General features: G+C 42.5%; 1 protein-coding gene across 1 annotated transcript in view; it reads left to right on the top strand.

The window, feature by feature from the left end:
* LOC126556838 (DNA damage-binding protein 1) overlaps window positions 1-19,444 on the top strand; it is a 412,736-nt gene that overhangs the window by 249,144 nt on the left and 144,148 nt on the right. The gene's annotated exons all lie outside the window — the stretch shown is intronic.

Raw genomic sequence — 19,444 nt, 5'->3', positions numbered from 1 at the left:
CGAATACCCCCTAGAGGACATCCTAAAATACGGAGAGGGGGCATTTTTGCACCAATCAACTCCTCGTGCCAAGGTCCTTGAGGTAAAAAAATTGTACGCTTCAAGCATGGTTGACGGAAAGAAGGTGTATCGCGAGACATCCTCGCTCCGAATCACCTTCGAGGGTACAGTCCTGCCAAATTCCCTTCTTTTTGAGGGACTTCGAGTACCAATCCGTCGACCATTTGTAACTAAAATCGCGACTTGCATTAACTGCAGTCAGATTGGGCATTCCGCTCCTTATTGCACGAATGCAACAAAATGCAGTAAGTGCAAAGGAGCGCACTCCACATTAGAGTGCAAGTCCGCAGCCGAAAAGTGTCTGCATTGCAATCAACAATGGCACGAGGTAAACTCCTGTCCTGTCTACCGTAGAAGACAGGCAGAGCACAAGCGGGCCACAATAAAAAGTGCCAGGGGATCGTACGCCGATGTTTTGAAGACGGCCCCAAGCGTGAATCCGTTCGATCCGCTCTCAGTAGCAGCGGAAAACGAATCGTTGCCCAATCTGGCTCCACTCACGGGAGTAAAACGATCGATCTTCCCAAGGTTGCCAACAAAAAAGACCTTAAAAAAGATACAATCTTTACCCAAAAAGGCACCACGGCGTCACGTGGAAACAACGCCACTCCCCCCACGGGACAAACCCACACGTGATTCTCGTAGTATTCCCTCCCAATCCCGTGAAAAACCGAGTCCCAAAAACCTGGCGTTCCCAAGTGAACCCAGATCCTTCTCCCAGATCCCTAGCCTAACAGAGATTCTCCAATCTCTGATCGAGTCCCTCCACCTCCCGCAACCACTTGCGGGTATGATCCCTTTGGCTTTCCCTTTCCTAAGAGGAATGGTCAAACAATGGCTGCAACAATGGCCTTGTCTTAGTATGATGGTCCGTATGGACGAATAATATGTCCAATGGCTACCATACTACAATGGAACTGCAGAAGTTTTATTGGAAAAATAGACCTACTCAAAATTTTATTAGGGCATCATAATTGCAATGTGTTTGCCCTAAGCGAAACTTGGCTCTCACCAGAAAAACAAATAACCTTCCCGGGATATAACATCATACGTCAAGATCGTTTTGACCCAACTAGTAATAGGCGTGGTGGGGGAGTATTAATTGGTATTCGAAGTAGTCACAGCTTCAGCAGAGTACCCCTCCCTACACCCGAGGGCATCGAATATGTCGCGATCCAGGCAAAGCTAGGAAATCTTGACATTTCTATTGCTTCTATTTATATCCCACCGGGAGCCAACATTGACTCTGAGAAGATCAAAAAGGATCTTGAAACGCTAGCTACGGTTCTACCAAAGCCGTTTTTTATCCTAGGCGATTTTAACGCTCATGGGCAAGATTGGGGATGCTTGCACGATGATAACCGTGCACCAATCATTAGGGATTTCTGCGACACATTTAGGTTGACTATTCTAAACTCTGGTGAAGCAACTAGGGTGTCATCACCTATGGCACGGAATAGCGCAATAGACCTATCTCTATGTACGTCATCCTTAGGGTTGGATTCAACATGGAAGGTTATCAAAGACCCGCTTGGCAGTGACCATCTGCCAATCAAGATCTCTATTATCAATGGGATTCGTTCAGCCGATCCAGTTCCCGTCGAATGTGACTTGACGAGGAACATCGACTGGACGAAATACGGCGATCTAATGTCTGCTTGGCTACGCCGTATTGAACCCAGTTTCTCTCCAAACGAGGAGCCCAAAAATCTCGTTTTAGCGATAAATGAGTGCGCCCTTGGTGCCCAAACAAGGCCGCCCCCACAGGCAAGGAATTTCTTAAGACCCCCTACTCCTTGGTGGGATGCGGATTGTCAAGCGGCATTCTCAGCGAAGAGGAAGGCTTTTGCCCAGTATAGAGCCACTGCATCCACAGATCTATATGATCAATATAGAGGACTGGAGCGCAAGTGCAAAAACTTGCTTAAGGCAAAAAAGAGAAGCTACTGGAGGAGGTATGTAAATAACCTCTGTCCTTCCACTTCGCTCAGTTCGCTACAGAGCATGGCGAGAAGGATGCGAAATAGCAGAGCGTCCAACGAGAGCGAAAGAGTTTCCGGGGCATGGCTAGAGCCATTTCCTCAGAAAATCTGCCCAGACTTCGCTCAAGCACCTCCTTTCACTCAGAGTGCTCCTGGTAGTGATTCCTCAATGGATTCCCCCTTCACAATGGTCGAGTTTTCGCTTGCACTGTACTCCAACAACAATTCCTCGCCAGGAATGGATCGTATCAGGAACAAGTTGCTCCATAACCTTCCAGATCTGGCGAAGAAACGGCTATTGAGGCTTTTCAACATCATGTTGGAGCTTAATACCGTCCCGTTGGAATGGAGGGAGGTGAAGGTTATCGCCCTGTTGAAACCTGGCAAACCCGCATCAGAGTTCGACTCGTATCGACCGATTTCGATGTTGTCGTGTCTGCGAAAACTTTTTGAGAAAATGATTCTTTTTAGATTGGACAACTGGCTCGAGTCAAACGGCCTTTTGTCAAGTACCCAATTTGGATTTCGCAAAGGCAAGGGTACCAACGACTGCTTGGCGCTTCTTGTATCCGAAATAGAGCTGGCGCATTCCCGAAAGGAAATGATGGCCTCTCTATTTCTTGACATCAAGGGGGCTTTTGACTCAGTGTCAGTACATGTGCTGTGTCAAAAGTTAGAAGCTGCGGGCTTAAGCCCGAAATTAAATAACATCGTATTTAACCTCCTTTCGGAAAAGGCGATGAATTTCGATAACGGCCATCTAAAAATTCGAAGAGCCAGTTTCTATGGACTACCACAAGGGTCCTGCCTGAGTCCCTTGCTGTACAACTTTTATGTCAACGATATAGATACATGCCTAGCTCCCGGATGCAGCTTACGGCAATTGGCGGACGACGGTGTTGTATCAGTCGCCAGCAACAACATCGCAGATCTTCAAAGGCCTTTGCAAACCACACTGGACAACCTAGAAGTGTGGGCCAGAAACCTAGGTATCGAGTTTTCGCCCGAGAAAACAGAAATGCTCATTTTCTCGTTTTTCTACGACACAGAGAATAATAGACGCAATAATTTGATAAACCCCCATTTTGATATACATATGTATAACAAAAAGATATCCATTGCCAGATCTTTTCGATACCTAGGCGTTTGGTTCGATAGCAAGAATGTGTGGAGGGCACATATTGACTATCTCGTCAAAAAATGCACTAGAAGAATCAATTTTCTCAGAACAATTACAGGATTCTGGTGGGGTGCACACCCATCAGATATCCTTAAGCTATATAAGACAACGATACTGTCCGTCTTGGAATATGGATGCATATGCTTCCATTGGGCATCCAAGTCGCATTTGATCCGTCTTGAACGTATCCAGTACCGTTGCCTTAGAATCGCATTGGGTTGTATGAAATCAACCCACACGATGTCGCTCGAAGTGATGTGTGGAGTGATGCCGCTTCCGCTCCGTTTTGAGCTACTGTCGCTTCGCCTTCTCGTACGCTCTACAGCATCAAACCCATTGATAATCGAGAACTTTCGAACACTGCATGAGATAGGTTCTAAATGTAAAATCATGAAAACCTTTCATGATTTTACTTCCTTACAGGTACACCCTAGCACTCAAGCTAATTCAAATCGTGCCAGCTTACCAGGGTCCTGCAGTTCCCGGTTTAGAGTAGACACCTCGTTGAGAGAGCAAATCAAGTCTATCCCCGATAGTCTTCGCAGGACAGCAATTCCCAGCATTTTTGTGGAAAAGTATGGCCATTGTAACAGCAACCATTTTTATACTGACGGATCCTCATCAGAGCAGGGCATCGGTTTTGGCGTATATAACATTGTATCCGAGGCATATTTCCAACTACGCCAGCCATGCTCGATATATGTAGCGGAGCTGGCCGCAATCTTTTACGCCTTGTTGATTATAAGTGCTTGTCCTCCAGACGAATATTTTATATTCTCCGACAGTTTAAGCGCTGTCGAAGCATTAAAATCTGTGAAGGCTATTAAGAGCCCGGACTACTTCGTAAAAGAAATATTAAAGGTCTTAAGCTCATTGTTTGAGAAATCATTCCGGATATCTCTTGTTTGGCTGCCTGCACATTGCGGAATCTTCGGCAATGAAAAGGCAGACCAATTGGCCAAAAAGGGTGCTTCGGAAGGGTCCTTTTTCGACAGGCTTATCTTACCTCACGAGTACATGCGTGCCCCACAGTCTCTCTGCATGGCTCGGTGGCAGAGTTTGTGGGACACCGATGAGCTCGGGAGGTTTCTTTATTCGATCACTCCCCAAGTGTCCTTGAAGCCTTGGTTCCACGGCATCTCAGGTGATCGTGCGTTCATTCGAATGATGTCTAGGCTTAGGTCTAACCATTTCGCTTTGGGCGCGCATCTCCAGCGTATAGGACAGGTCGACTCCAAAGTATGTGGCTGCGGCCTCGGATACCATGACATAGATCATCTTCTATGGTCTTGTGTGGAATACGAGGCTGCTCGACCCGCCTTGTTAGACGCAGTCCGGGGCATTGGAAAGTTGCCGGATACTCCAATTCGGGACCTGCTGGGAGACTGCGACGAGGTCTACCTGAGAGTAATCTTTCTCTTCTGCCGTGCTAACGGATTATTAGTGTGATCCCCTTCCCCCCCACTACTCCCACTGTTTGTCTGTCTTATATATGTTGTACCTCGCTTGTATGAATGATGATGGATGAATGGATGAATGAATGAATGAATGTATGAATGAGTACGATGCGTGAAGGGTTGGGTACCATATGGAAGCAGTTGCAGCGGCCAATGCTATGGATGGACATCCCAGCGAAAGGGAGAGGAAGACTTCAAGATTGGACACAATCAGGAATCTTCGAAATGGAAAACGATCAAGACCCCCGCTACCACCTGGACCACGAGCATGGAAACGCCTGACATACCCCGGGATAAGTTACCCTCACACGATAAGACCCTCGCTAGGAACACGACTTTGGCTTTGGATGACGGAACTTACGCAACGGAACAACCGAGCACACCCGGGATATGGTGCCCTTTCACAGCTCGGAGAAGGAAATGTCTCCCAGCAAAGAGGAAAGGAGTATACTAATTTTAAGTTTATTGTAAGCAATACGGCCTGGCCGTCCCTTATGAATAAAAAAAAAAAAAAAAAAAAAAAAAGATATTAAGAATAGAGCCTAGTTCTATCTATTTCAGCATATTTCAACCTAATGTCTTGCTTCTAGGTTAACACCAATTATAAAACATAACCTTACTCTCGAGACCCACTTGAGCTACTGCACGAATGTCCGGTGGCGTACGCAGTGGTCAAAGAATTTTGCGTCATGTTTCTTCGGGGCATTCTTTCACGCTCGTTTGTCTGTCAGATTGGTTTTGGTTTCGTGCTGCTGTTATTTATCCTTATCCTGTCTGATATTTTCCTCTCATGTCCTCAAGAACTCTCCCAACCTCCGCTACTGCGCTCCCGCATCACTAAGGGTTGATCACTAACTGTCCCTTACCGCTTCCTGGCGGTTTTTTCATCGGTCAAAGCACCGAAGAAAACAAACAATAACGATTATCCATAATTACAGGGTTTCAAACGCAAAAACCCGCCCGATGTAGTGGCTTCGCGCGCACAGCATCCAAGAAAACGAACTTCTTTCCGTCTCCTCTCAGCTGCCTGCCCCTCCAACGGTTCCGGTGCCGTTTTGTGCGTGTCTCCTCTGGCAAGCGAGAGTCTCTCCATCTGCCTGACACCTAGTTGACCGAGGTTGGGGATCATCTCAGCCGAAAAAAGCATCATCGTGACGGAGATACCGTATTATGCAAAATTACAGCTAGTTAACCACCACTAACGAACACGGGGCGCGGATAGTTGACTTTGAATGCCGACGGAAGATAAAGAGGCCGATGCACTGAACAATCATCTAAAGTGTTAAGAAACCATATGGTTGATCATGTCAAATTGGTTGCTCAAAAAACTTTCCGCTTATGGTTTTGGGAACCTCATTTTGGTGGGCTTGTGTCCTTGCTGTAGATGTAATTGTTGTTTGTTTAAAATGTTGCTATTATCGTATTTATTATTCACTTGCCAGCATTCGTATTCTACTTGTTTTATTATATCAACTCTCTATATTTATTTTACTAATTCATGTAGTATATCATTTTTTTTATAAAACATTGTTTATTTAAAACAACTTAAAACCTAGCTAACAAAAGAAAAGTGGGGTACATGTAGGGACGACGTACAGGTTTTACAAAGAACATTTAAGGATATTATCATCAATCACAGCATTGTTGTTTCCAACAATGTGGATGATGTCGTTTGTAAACAAACGTAGGGTAGAAATCCTCTTACTTATGCTAATGTGACTTAAAATAGGTAAGAGGAGGGAAGGGAAGTTGAGGTTGTGGTTTGGAACAATGGCTTCCATAGCCTGCATCAGTATGCTCCAAGCACCATACATCCTAGAGCATAGGGCAAACTTGTGCTCCAGAGTCTCTGGCTGGGAGCAGAATGAGCATTCTGAAGGAGACCGATTCATCCTGTCAAGCAGCAGTCCGTGTGGCACCTTGTTGTGCACCAGCAGATACAGTATCGTGCCTTGGTCGGATGAAAGTTTGTAGCTGGTGACGTTTTTCCAAATCCATCGCCAATCCGTGGAAGGTAACTCCATAGCCACTTTGGAGTCTGGAAATCTTTCGACCATCATCTGCTGCAAACTTTTAGTTTAAACAGTAGGTACTGTACGGTATGCGAGCTGCCGGATTTCCGCCCGAAGGCACGGATACGTTGTGGCAATGGAGCCTATATTCGGGGGATTCCCAGCACAATCTATGTGCTGAGCCGCGATTTTTAGGCAACCCTGCTCTGCCGTACGTACCGATTCACCAGCAACGCTGTTGTGGTAATGGCGGGAATGTGAAGATTGAGTCCACCTTCATTCAGGGCTTACACCAAACCATTTTCTTTAGAATTATTGGAAGAATTCCTAGTCACTTCTTCCAAATGGATTTGTTTGCATTTTATACTGGATTTTATTGAAAAATAAAGAAACATACCGCAACAGTAATTCGAAAGTTTTTCAAAACTCGATACCATGGTACGTTTTAAAACCTAAATTAAGTCCAAAAATTGAAATCTGAACCCTAATATATTTCCAGCAAATCAACTCAATGTTAAATGTTTGACTAGGCGTTGGGAAATACCAATGAATGCCAATATTCGCATCAGAAAACTATAAAGTCCAACAATTCCAAAGAAGCTAATTTTATTTCTGTAAGCCTTGACAGTCATAGAAATTCATCCTCAATATGCATCTTTGCATATTCCTTGACTCGTAAAACCCTCTGCTTGCAACCATTCTTTAAAACTAGCGCCGCCTTTATTGATCTTCTTGGTTATCTTTTATAAAGTTTGTGTAAAGATTATCTTCAAATATAACGTTGTTCTCTGACTTACTGTTTGCATTATGAGAGAAAAACATTCGCTACTCCTTTCTTTTATGTGCACCTTATCTCGAGTGAGCTAGATAATGGGAGAAATGGCTGCCGGATGACCATTTGAAGCAACTGCAAATGGCCTCGTTATCGTCACCTCTCTGGCTGTCGGGACATTCCACCTTTTAGAACATGACATTGTGGAGACTTAGCGATAGTTCTCAAAAAAACACACCCTTTGCTTCGGTTAGCGTTCCGTTACTGTCGCTAAAAACCCTGTTCACCATAGCATAGTAAAACCATTCAACTGCCAGTTACAACTGCAGTTCTTCTCTGCCTAATTCTACCACTAACGGAGATCAGAATTTACATATTCGACATATTATACCTATTCGAAGTCCTTTTGAACCGCTTGATGTCGCACACCGGCACCACTAAGGATCTTCCTGGTACTATGGCGGCTGGCGAGGGGGGATATTCCACACTTGCTCAGAGAGATGTGATCAACATCTTGATATCTGTTGTTACAGCTACAAACCTTGGAGTCGGTCCTGCCTATACATTTAAACTGTGCTTTCATTGCATGATGGCGCCGAAATCTGAAATCTGGGTATTGTAAAATAACTCAAAACTTAAAGAGTTGGTTGTCTTCTAAAGAATACTCAATATTTACAACTCAGAAGCATAACAGCAATATTTTTGTGAGCTTAAATTAAGTTACTGTATTTTTCAGCTAATCAAAAAATTGTTTACAACCATTTTCATTTGTCGAGTAAATTTTATGTACATATTTGTAGAACGATTTTCTCATCGCAACCAAACAATAACGCTGTGCGATATTGTAAACCGAATTTCCCATGCCTCTTTCCTGTTGCGACAATTGTCCATTGAAAACAAATAATGGGGGAACCTAAAAAAGGCATTATACAAAGAAACGCTGAAACAGGCGGTTTGCCTGTAAGTTTTTCAACTTTCAATTCAATCCAATAAGGCAGCTACACTTTATTGCCTTTACGGCCAAAAGCACAAAAAATCCTCTTTTTTTTCTTTTGTGTGAGCGGCATTTCAAAAGCGAGAGCAAATAAAGCAAAACTGCAGCATTCGATATGCAGTTGAGATAGAAGAAATGTCCGATCCCAAGTTCGGGACATCGCTGTCACTCGTAGTTTATCTGCCCAGCATGACCGATCTCTGTGGCATCGCGTGTGTGTAGGTGTGTTGACATTGACTTCGGTAGCATCCCGTTGACACCTTTCCTTAGAGTGGTCCTGGTGAGAGATGTGTAAAGAAGAAGCCAAGTCAATGCTTATCGTGAACCAAAACAAATATTTATCCCAAAACCGTAACGATGACAGTATGGGGTAGATATTCGAGGCTGTCACGGACTGCAATATCGGACACTTGGATGCGGGTAGATCGGCACTCCTTCCCGGCAAGACACAATTATGATCACACATAATTAGATGGCCGCACAATCGCCAACTGACAGACACACACACACACACACACACCACAGAGCCGCAGAACCGCAGATGCTTAGCGAAAACTGACACAACCGACCGCCGCCGGTATCAGAGCGTCATCAATCATATTGGATCGGGATCCCTGATCCCGGCACCGGTGCAAACCAAGTAATGACTGATAATGATTTGCAACCTGCGGAACGAGTTTTCTTTTTACCATTTTGCCTTGAAACTTCGGACGCACCCTTTCGCACGTCACGCACATCGGTGTGACGTCCTTGGGAAAAAAGGCGTGATGTGCAATTTTGAGCTCTCTTTTTTTTTTTTGTTCTTGTTGTATGTTAACTCTACTGTTATTGCTTTCCGATTGACATTGAACGCCACTTAAAATCCGGATCGGGTGCGAGACCAACTTGTAAACCAGGCTGCACCAGGGCATCCGCCGCCCGTAAGGCTTATCGGAATTGGAAAAACTAGCCGACTCATCATCACTTGACACAGTGACGGTATTACTTTAAAGTGGTTCTTGAGGGGTTTCTTTCCTCTCGATCTCTCTCTATCTTTCCCTCGGCTTTTGTCAATGTGTCCGATAATATTCTCGAAAAAGCAGTTTGAAATTGATTAATATTTGATGATGTATTTTTTTCTTAGTTGACCAATTTTTTGTCCTTCTTCAAAGATTTTTTGAGAACATGTTTACGCTATGCTCTCAGGGAGCTATTTCTCTTTATTGTTTGGCCAAACATTGGTTTTCCTGTTTCTGTTGGCCTTGTCGTATGATATTTTTAGCTTAGGAAAAAAATATTTTTGTTTGAATAGAATGACTAGAAGAAAACGGAGTTGCCGAACAAATTCTAGAAGAATTAGAGAATGGACATCTTAATTGAGTTTGAATAGAAAGAAATCATTGCTAAGGAATCAAATCTGGCTGTACTTAAAGAATACAAAAAAAAAACCTTTGATATGAAGTTATATTTTTCTTAATAATTTGAAGGCTTTATTTGACCTATTTTTAAATTTGAAACCCATGAAAAAGTCTCTGTTATGAAAGCATCGGATACTAATAAAATTTTCCATTTTTTAAAGATTTTTTGATAGCCATTCAACAGGAATAAAAAAAAAGATTTTTGGATAGCAGTTTTATCAAATGTAAGCATATCCTCAAGACTATTTTTCTTTGTTTTTTGCATTCTTTAAGCATTTCAAAAAACTTAGCTTTGAATTATAATTATTTCACAGTAATCCACAACCATAACTAAGAGCAGTGTAAAGAAACGTATCCGTATCCGTATCCGACGGCTTAACGACCTCTAAAGTCACACCGGTCATCTAATGGCATACTTGACTTTCTGATACCACATAGCTGGACAGCCAATCCTCGGTATTGCGGAACGGTCCGGATGGAATTTGAACCCCGGTTCTGCCTTATAAAGACCGCCCCCGTTGTCGCCTGGTCAGAAAATCCTGCTATTAAATCTAAACTAGCTATAATGCGTCCCAACCAACAGCAACAGAGTTACGACCTAATTGCTTATTTAGCTTGTGGACTGATTGGTCTGATAGATTTCATCGCTCTTTTCAAATTTTCTCAAAATTCATTATCATTTAGTTATTCATTTGTGTCAGGTTCAAATGTTTATGATAGTAAAAATAGCCTCTGTCCTCCTTAGCTGCTCCTTAGCTGCTAAAATAGCTCCTTAGCTGACGGACATTCATTTAAATCTTCTTTATGTGAAGATCTTTTCCACAGGAGAATGGTTTGACTGAATGATGGTAAGAAGTTGTTTTAATGTGGTGTGCTCCTAAAAACGCATAAGACTCTCGTACAGTTTGCCTTCAAATTGACTTTTGTCAGTAGTAATTGTAGCACGGCAATCAAATCTTGCGACATTCTTTACAAATTTCCGGGTGACCGTTTCAGCGGTGATATCAGCAATCGGATAATATTCAGAACATTTGGTAAACCTGTCTACGATTGCAAATAAGTAAGCCATTCCATCCGAGGGTAGGAGACGTTCTACTTCATATATCAATACAGATATGATCAAACCTACGGGAAGGGATCGTAAAATTTTCGAGCGATGCCTTAGTGTGACTGTGCTATCTCGGGAAAAAATAATGTGTGTGACCATTTTACAATATCGCATTTTAAAAAAAATTTCGAGCTAGAAAATTTTCGAAGTTACTAATTTTGGTGGTGCTCCTACACCATAATGTGAAAGGTTACGAACGCTGTCAAGTTCTGCTTTTCTTAATCTATCTGGTACGTATATCCGATCGTGATCTGTCATTTTTTTTAAATAATGGTCCTGTCCATCTGCTGCCTTAGTTTCCATTGCAAATGTTGAAGACAGGAATCTGTTTTTTACAGATAATTTGTAATAACTGTGTATGAGTAGCTTGACAACAACTCCTCAGTTGTTGATAGAGTAATTATGTGAGGTCTGTTGCTAGGATGGCTCAAGGTACACTTAGAAACTGTTGGGTACGATATAAAACAATATTTCGGAAACAAAACCCTTTGGATTCAGAAGCCATTTCGGTTACAACAACTCAGAAAAGATGACGTTCGGATGACTAGGCCCGGTGGACAGCAGCGTTGCTTCCCTAATAAGCAGTTTTATGGTAGATGCGGTCTTATGAATAACGAAGATGCTTGATAAATCAGGTCCTTGGAACGACAAGAACCGTCAGGTGATGAGCTATTTTGAAGGTCATGTCCTTTAGAACACTGGTGATGGCTGCATGAGGAGCAATATCTGGATTAAACTCAAGATAACTTAAACAAAGTGGATTATGGATTCACTTTGATCTTTTTTACTGATTTTTGAATTCAAAATTGCTGTTTCATTTGAATGCATGCCATGATTTGCATTGAGTATTTCCATTTCTAGTTTCATATTTTGATACAGTAAGACTTCCGAGCCAGCTATTCCTGAGGAACTCTTTGTCATTAAGCTGGATTTTAGAAACTAGTTGCAGGGATTTTTTCCCTGCAACTATTTTGAAAAAGAGCATATTTCTTGCTGCTTTCAATCCCGTTCTGCCCACATTTTAAATCATCACACATGCATTATTTAGAATTTCCCTTGAGATACTCTGGCACAAAACACGATGATCCTCTTTTTTGCAAACAGTTCTTTCCTCTCCCAAGATTTGTATCATCATTCAGAACATTGTAAAACGTAGATTATAATAAAACATATAGTACATCGTTATATGCGTAAACAATGATAAATTGTACTCGATGAACCTTCAAAAAACTCTTAACAAAACAACACCTTATCGAATCGTTATTGATTTTGTTCATCCAACACAAATGGTACCACTTTTATCAATTGCAAAGCTCACGATTCCACAGTTCTGAGGGGTTTTTCACGCTTTTCGATTACAAACGAAATTCATCTTCATTCATCAGGTGTGTGTGTGTGTCCGGCTTTTCGGCAACGACTACGGACCTGCGAAACAACTGAAATCCCACCCCTCCACAAAGCAAACAGGCCGCATGTGTGCGTGTGTGTGTGTGTGCATATTGGCGGACCGGCAGTGCTCAAACTTCAAAAGCACATCCTCCTCGGCAAACATGTCGCTTTCTAATTAAAGCTAACAGCATCCAACCCACGGCATCCATTTTGACGCATAACCAACCGGCCGGCTAGGTCAAACGGAACGATCTCTGCCTCTTTTGTAAAGAATCGGACAACAAATTACCTACCATACATCCCTCCCTCACTGATTGGGACAGGGACCGGGGCATAAGGTTTCCTCAACACCAAACAGGTCAGAATGTTGGATTTTTCTGCCGTGGAACAGGATACTAAAACCTACAATCATTTATTTCGTTTTTACAGCTTTTCTAACACCCGCACGAACATCGATCGTTTCGCAATCAGCAGAAGCCACGCACAGCAGCAACTGGAACGATCATTAGACCAAAAGCAGGTAGAGAGCGAGACAGGTCCGTGAATGTCCCAAAGAGTCGCAAGGAAGCACAAAACAAGATAAATGAAAACAAAACTGACTTCGACTGATGCCCCAGGAAGTCTGCAACGCTCGCTCACGGTTCCCGGTGAACAGGTTCGCTAGATGAAAGCTTGCGCCGGTGCGCCTAGAGTCCGCCGTGTGAAGCCCCGAAACCCTCGGGAGCGCCTTTTGATCTCTGGCGCGCGGAAAGCCGGCGAGTCCCCGGGAAAATCAATCCCCTATCATTAGGAGCCGGGAAGTTGTTGCATTGTGTGAATACTGACACATTTGAGTGGCTGCGGTCAGGGACCTTCCAGACCTTGCAGGCTGCCCGGCAGAAAGATTAATCTCTATCCTTCGGTGCACCCTCCGGAGTCGGTGTTTTTGGGCGATCCTTTTGATTTGTACCACGAGAAGCCCTGGTCCGATCCTTAACGTCATCGATCATCGATCGAGGCGTGAAACGTAGCACCAAGTCTCGGTAAACGTTGCAGCAGGTCTCGGTAATACACACCCTGGAAGCGCCATTAGCGTGCACTATCAGTGTCACCCGATGTCCAAGTTACAGTCACAGGGAGCCGCCAACGCACGTGGAACTTTGCACGTGGGAGGAGTGTCAGTTTGTGTCTTAAATGCGCGCACACACATACGTCTAATTCCATTAAGCGTCCCCCCGTGAGTGACAAATAATTGTCCCCCGGGTGGTAGTGTCCTGCCTAGCCGCATCGACCATTACACTATCGTTGGATAATTGCGCAAGTAATTAAACCTCCGAACGAAATGGCCACTCACTCGCGGCACGTGCTGTTGGATTTTTTCAATATTATGACTGTAGGTAACTGAGACGCCCTCTGTCCACGTACGTCACATAACTTCACAGTGCAAGCAAACTGTCATGGCGGTGTCGGGAAGCTTGACAAAACGCTGTACGTGCACATTGAAAGTGAGAAGCAAATAAAAGCAATGGCGTGTGGGCGATATGTCCCAGATTGAAACGTTTGGAAAATTGAATTTTGTCCCGGAGACATGTCCGCTTGTCGTGTCGTGATTAAATGTTGGTAAAATTAGGCATAATTATTCCCTAGCTTTCGGATGGAAATGGATTTGTGTTTAGTTTTTGGTACAAATCGTGCCTTTTAATCTAATATCGGTGGAAGTTTCCATTATGCCTAGCAGGGGCTATATAATTGGAAAGGAAAATCCATACCTAAACTTTACATTGTGTGGACTTTAATCAATACATTTTGCTTTGATTAGCTTTCTTAAAGTGATTTTGCTAATGAAATTAACAGATTAACATTAACTAACAGAAATGAAGTTTAAAAATAATCAAATTCTTGACCGCGTTCCTGCGATGATCTTTACGTGATTAACTACGTGATGAGTCTTCGTAGATTGGTTTGTGATATTAAGATGCACAAGAATTAAGACCTCCTGGATCCTTTCCGGATCGACTCCCCGTACGCAGGACGCAACATCCAGCTGCATATAAAATTAAGTTATGGAAAGCCCGGAATTGCAGAGGTTGCCGAGCCGTTTTAGCGGTATCGAAGCGAGTTTCCCAAACAAGGCGCAATTTTCATACAAAAATGTTGTGTTTTCAATTACCGGTATCAGAAATTGGTATATCCTCTGAAGCTTTAAACTATTTCATGCCCATTTCTGTATCTTCACCCTTAACTTTGACGAACATATCCGATATTTACTAACGTTGTGCTTTACTAGCTATGACATCATCAAAAAAAAGAATACTTCAGTGAGCATGGACGTTAAAATTTATCAAGAATGTACGAACTACAGCTTACGAAAATCTCTCTCGAGAATGTCCACGAACTTCATCCTGAAACATTTGGTGGTGCTTCAGAACGGATCAAAATTCTTTATGTCCTGGACTCCATAGTACAGAAAACCTAAAATTACCTGTAGCTGAAGGGTTTTACTTGCGTATAGATGGATTATTCTAATAAGATTTGGTACCAGATTTTTATTTCTTGTGTTAAAATCTGCTACAGCAAGCATCAGAGCTCTGTGGACTGTGAATGTGTGCATTTAAAGCACGAACTATATCGAAAAGCGTCAACCACGAAGGGCTAACTTAAAGCCTCTATAAGTCAACCATGAGGAAGAACTACGTTACGGAAGTATCAAGCCCCTTAAAATAGACAGGCCAAGAATTCTTAGAAGAAAAACTAAAATAATAGTAATAGGAATAGTTTAAAAGAAGGAAAAAAGAAAGAATTAACAATAGTTGCATATATGAAAACGAAATCTTCTTCTTTCATGTTTCAGGTAACTTGTGCGGATAACGTATTCTCATCACAGAACTCAGGAATATGTTCATCGAATTGTCTGTGCACTGAAATTATTGGACTGACCTGAAGGACTTAACATCTAGCGAAAAAGAATCGGACCTAATGAGAGCAGGTGCTGCCCCAACATTCCTTGGAATGTTGGGGCAAGAATTAATTCACGCATGAATTGGGTGGCGAGGCCTCTTTGAATTTGCTAAGTTCTCGATCGATCGAGCACTTTGGACTATTTTGACATCTCCTGAAAGGGGTGGCCCGGTGATAAGGCGAAAGCGATGCCAATCTTCGCACTGCTGGGCATGAGGTTCAAAACCCATCGTTCCCATCGGAACGTTCCATCCTAACAAGAACTGAATATCAAACTGCGTGGTATCGATAACGTGACCTAGTAGCAGGTCGTAGGACCTGTTTGTACTCTGCATTCCCATTTGTTTTGTATTTTGTATTCTAAAATAAGAAAGCTTTAGATGCTTTAGATGCAGAGCCTTAAGGTCCGTTGAAATGATAAAAAATGCCAAAAATTGACAAATCAACGCCAGCACTTCATCTCCGGAGGGAGTCATAACAATACTTTACGGGTTGGGTCGTCCGGTGCCATTTTCATGACATGATCTAGCCCACTACAGTTTCGCGAGTCCATTTTTCTACACGGTGGTAAGATCACTGCAACCAAGATAAAGCTTCTTCTTTATGAAGCTCTATGTTAATCACTTAATCACACTTTCTTAAACTTTACCTTAAATCTACCAGACCAAAATAGAGACATAAGTTAACCTTAGTTTAACACCAAACATTCTTTTGAAAGACTTTAAGTCAACTGAAACAGATAGCTAATTCGTCGTTCGCCTTAGCTTTATTTATTCTTTTATAAGCAGCTTACTTACCCTTGCTTAAGAATGATGAAAACAAATACAAATTATCAGGATTAACTGACGCTTCTCGATTCCCTTTTTTCGATCTTCTTTATGGGTGATCTCCCACTGAGCAACGGCAAAGATCCAACTTTAAAAACAAGTTGGGTGAAAGTTGTCGTCATGCAGTCTACGGAGCTCGAATCTGCAACCGGCACAGCGTGCAATTGAATTCACTTTACAACCCATCAGTGGAACCATGCACCTTTCCTTACCGTAACCAGCCGAAAAAAAAAAGTTCGCTGACTCCAAACACCCGTCAGAACTAACAGCGAGTCCGCCCATTCGCCCAAATGTCCACGGATGAAAGCGAAGCGTGATGATGCGTTTCAGGCAGACTGTATTGCTAACGATTATTTTCCTTTATCTCCCTCTCTCTCTCTCTCTCTCTCTCTCTCTCTCTCTCTCTCTCTCTCTCTTCCTCACACTTAGAAGCTGAAATTAAAGTCGAAAAACCAAAACAACGAAACACTCGCCCCACAAAATGCAAACGATCTCTCCAACGCCGGATCGGCTAATCGCACCGGTGCAAAAACGGCCTCAGACTCTGGAATCTGCCCGAATTCTCGGCAAACGGATCCGCCCATCAAGGGGTGCCCCAAACTCAACTCCACCACTGGAGTGGAGGCTGATCAGGCTGGTAAGATAAATGAAGCCCAAAGAGAATACACGCGCCTGCGCCGACCAGTCCGCGCGCCTGTGCCTTGTGCGGACGCGGCGACCTAAATGATCTTTCGGCACTTCTTTTGAATGTCGGTCGGTTCACGTGTTTTTTTTTTCGCTCAAAACGCAACGCTAAATTAATTGTGCAGGTTTTTTTTCGTGTGTGCGTGCGTGCTACTGCGAACTCGAACGGCTTTGATGGTTGCGGTAAGTTTGCATGGTTTCGGTAGAAAGTAAGGGGAAATTTTAAAAACGCTTTTAAAATTGTGTAAATAACAAGTTAAAACGTTGTCCAAAAATTTAACAGCTTACTTCTGTTTTCTGAAAATAAAAATGGTATTATTATGACGGTACAATGCCATATTGTCGAATGCGGTGTACAACTAGCCCTTAAAATATAGCACAATAATAAAAGGATTTTTAAGCGGTTGAGAATTTGCTAAAAAATCCTGTTGAGTTGGACATAAAGTAATGGATGGATCAAAACGCCACATTAATTGAGAAGCAATGTCAAAACAAATTCTATAATTTATTTTTTTCGGATCGGATCGATACGAAAACAGGAGCAACTTTTTTTGCAGATCAAAATTTTTTAAATTTGGACCCTAATAATCAATTGTAAATAAATATTAAAAATAAAAATTATCGATCGTAAGGAAAACTGGAAAAAGGTTAGTTTGTATCTTCAACAACCCATTATCAATTTTTTATTAATTCTATCATAATTTCTATCATTTAATTTCTTCTTTTTTATCGCTCGGCTACAGTTCGCTTGTGTAAAAAAATTTATTATAAAAACTAGCCTCAACCCAGATAGGTTTTATTTCATAAGGCGACCTGGCCGCATTGCTGATTTAGTTTTACCCAAAAATTATTTAATGGAACTCCATCATTTTTATTTGCAATATTTTAGGCAAAAAGGATATGAAAGTTAGCTAGTTATTGCATTGCATCAATGTAAAACTAAAATTCAAAAATTTATTATATCTGGTTCGAATCGGATCGGGGCGGCCCGGTGGTGTAGGAGACAGCGGCGGTGGTCTTCAAACGGCCGTGGTTCAAATCCCATCCGTGGTCCGTCCCCCCGTAGTGAGGCCTGACTAACCAACTACGTGGTATCGGCATAGTAAGCCATTTTCGATGGCCAGCATGACATTAGAGATCGTTAAGCCAAGAAGAAGAAGGTTCGGATCGATATGAAACCATGGAGCAGTGCAGTACAGACTGCACAGCTAGTTTCTTAATATTATTTTGTCACCAGAGATCGCACGGCGTAGAGTACCCTGCACTATTCGAACTGAATCACAAGGTATAATTTCTCATTAATTTTATGTCTCTCAAAACCAATGTTTATGCGTCATATCATCAATATTTATTTACAAATTTGCAAAATTTGCTAATGGATCAAAGCACTGGAGTTTTCTTTGTACGTCCAAACATGTCGTAAACTTGTAGATGTCACTAGGCAGTGAAATCATTCGATTTGAAATCGACGGCGACATACAGACTGTTCTGGCCGCCCTGGAACACGGCACCTCCAAAAACGGGGGTCTTTATACATTCAGCTCTTGATCCGCACTACCAACAACGTAGTCTTCCAATTCTAGAACACCACCTGGCACTACCTAGACCTCAGCAACAAGCTTCACCCCATCAAGCACCGCTTCATGGCAGATATTGAATCCAGCCACCATCAACGAAAAATATCTCGCCTTCGAATAAGACACGCTAGTCCCATTTCTTCGTCCTCAACAAATCCAGGCTCCCGCACTCTGCAGCTTCAGCGGTGTTGACATCACCGTCCGCCACATCCTCACCGATTGCCATGGATACACGACACACCGAACCACCTGCCAACTAGACACCGATTACGCGACAATTCTGTTACCTGGAAAACTGCATCAGAACCGCCTTATTAGATTCTTACGCATCAGTAACTTATATAGATAAATTTAAGCAATAGTTTTAACTTCTACTAGCCATAATTGCAATAGCTTTAAAAAATAGATAAGCAATACAACAGTTTTGTATTATTTTTTTATTGTAGTTTACTTATCTTTACTCGATTCCGTATTCTCAACTCTTGTTTGACCAATTTCTCAAGGCTTTTCCTCCTTGTGTTTTTTGCTTTATCCCGGACATGTTCAGTTATAGTTTGGTATTAGTAGAAACCACTTGTTGTAGACAGTAGAGAGGCGAATTGAGTTTCAGAGTTTCAAAGCCTCTATAGATAAACGAAAAATCATTTTTAAATGGCACCTGTGATATTGACTATCCCAATGTACTTACGCACATGACTGATTGACAAAGCAATTTTACTGTTCAACAAAAAGTACACATAACGAATATTATTCGTTGTAAGCAATACAACCAGGCTGTTCTTATTTGTATTTATTCATTTATTTTAGGTACTACTGGGCCCGAAAAATAAAGTGACTTTGCGTTTTTTTTTTTCTTAAATATTTTTTTAATAAGGCCAAATGAAGGTTCCGATCCTTCCGATACAATGCACCTCTTCCACCTCTTCTCCCACTCCTCGAAGCAGGTGGAAGACGCGGGGATGTTCTTAAGTTCCGCCGTCGCTGCGGTTTCTATCTCCTCGATAGTGTCAAAACGATATCCCCGAAGCGGCCGTTTTAGCTTGTTGAACAACCAGAAGTCGGCTGGTG

This window comes from Anopheles maculipalpis, chromosome 2RL, assembly GCF_943734695.1.
Source record: "Anopheles maculipalpis chromosome 2RL, idAnoMacuDA_375_x, whole genome shotgun sequence".
Classification (NCBI taxonomy): domain Eukaryota; kingdom Metazoa; phylum Arthropoda; class Insecta; order Diptera; family Culicidae; genus Anopheles; species Anopheles maculipalpis.
The sequence above is the reverse complement of the archived record's forward strand: the minus strand, read 5'-3'. Positions and strand labels throughout refer to the sequence as shown.